Source organism: Geospiza fortis, unplaced genomic scaffold (assembly GCF_000277835.1).
Source record: "Geospiza fortis unplaced genomic scaffold, GeoFor_1.0 scaffold195, whole genome shotgun sequence".
In the NCBI taxonomy this organism is placed as follows: domain Eukaryota; kingdom Metazoa; phylum Chordata; class Aves; order Passeriformes; family Thraupidae; genus Geospiza; species Geospiza fortis.
The window spans coordinates 1,085,036-1,086,650 of NW_005054324.1; positions in this window are offsets into that span (position 1 = coordinate 1,085,036).

The window sequence follows — 1,615 nt, forward strand, 5'->3', positions numbered from 1 at the left end:
TCTCTTAGTTTTTTACTGAACTTCTTGGTCAAGATCTGCTGCATAGATTTACCTATAGGAGCTGTTGGCCCATGGCATACATCACAATGCCAGTCCTAGCAGAAAAGTCAGTTTTGCTTTCATCTGCTAACAGACAACAAACAAACAAAAACATTTTTGCTTTGTTGCAAACTTCTTTCAACAAGTGGTGTCAGACAAAAAAAATAAATGCTGAAATATAAGTATCTCTGGCCTCTGGGGAAGAAACAAAATTTCTTAAGATCTACTCGAGAAAAGCTGCTAATTGTGGAGAGAAAACACTAGATTCTGGAAATGAATGAAAAAAATATCTATCAATTTTTTCACCATCACTTCCTAGCGTAGCTATAAAGTCTGTATGAATGTTTGCTACTTTTTCCAAAGATAAAAGAAATATGAAACATTAAAATATTTATCGAAGTATTCAGTCTTGCAAATGCTTCAATTTTTTGTCACTTTGCATTACGTATACATGATAGGCAAAATACAGTTTATCTTATCGGTGGCATCCCAGAACCAAACACACCCGTGCATACGTGTTGGAAGACTGGGATCAGAGTCTGACTTCTTCAGGGAAGGAGGTGGAGCCTGGGACCCAGCCCTTGCGGGCACGGCCCTGCCCAGGAAGTCGCTGGGAATCCGGGAGCAGTCTCGGCCCGGCGGGGCACGGTGGAACCTTGGCTGGCTCCTGCTCCTCCTCGAGTCAATAAAACCACAGAATTGTCAGGGTTGGTAGAGACCTCTGGAGATGATCTAGTCCAATTTCCCTGACAAGGCTGGGTCACGTAGAGAAAGTGGCACAGGAATGTGGCGATGTGGAATGTCTCCAGTGAGGGAGACTCCACGACCTCTCTGGGCTGCCTGTTCCAGGGCTCTGTCATCCACAAAGTGAGAAAGTTCTTCCTTACGTTGAGGTGAAACATTTTGTATTTTAGTTCATAGCCATTGCTCCTTGTTCTGTCACCGGACACCACTGAGAATAGCCTGACACGATCCAGCTGACAGCCGCCTTTGAGATATTTATGCATTAATGGGATCTCCTCTCAGCGCTCTCTAGACTAAACAGGCCCAGCTGCTGCAGTCTCTCCTCATAAAAGAGATGCTCCAGATCCCAAATGATCTTTGTGGCCCTCACCAGACCCTCTCCAGTAGCTCTTTATCTCTCCTGTGCTGAGGAGCCCGGAACCCAACCCAGCGCTCCAGAGCCGCCTTTATTTATGCATTAATGGGATCTCCTCTCAGCGCTCTCTAGACTAAACAGGCCCAGCTGCTGCAGTCTCTCCTCATAAAAGAGATGCTCCAGATCCCAAATGATCTTTGTGGCCCTCACCAGACCCTCTCCAGTAGCTCTTTATCTCTCCTGTGCTGAGGAGCCCGGAACCCAACCCAGCGCTCCAGATGTCGCCTCACTAGCGCCGAGCAGAGGGGCAGGACCACCTGGGGCCATACTCCTCCCGATGCACCCCAGGTTACCGCTGGCGCTCCTGGCCTCAAGGGCACACTCGCATTATAGCCCAAGATTTCCTCTTTTCTCATGCTTGGGGAGGCTCAGCATTTGCATGGGAGCGTACCCGAAGGCAAGAGCCGCACCGGCAGC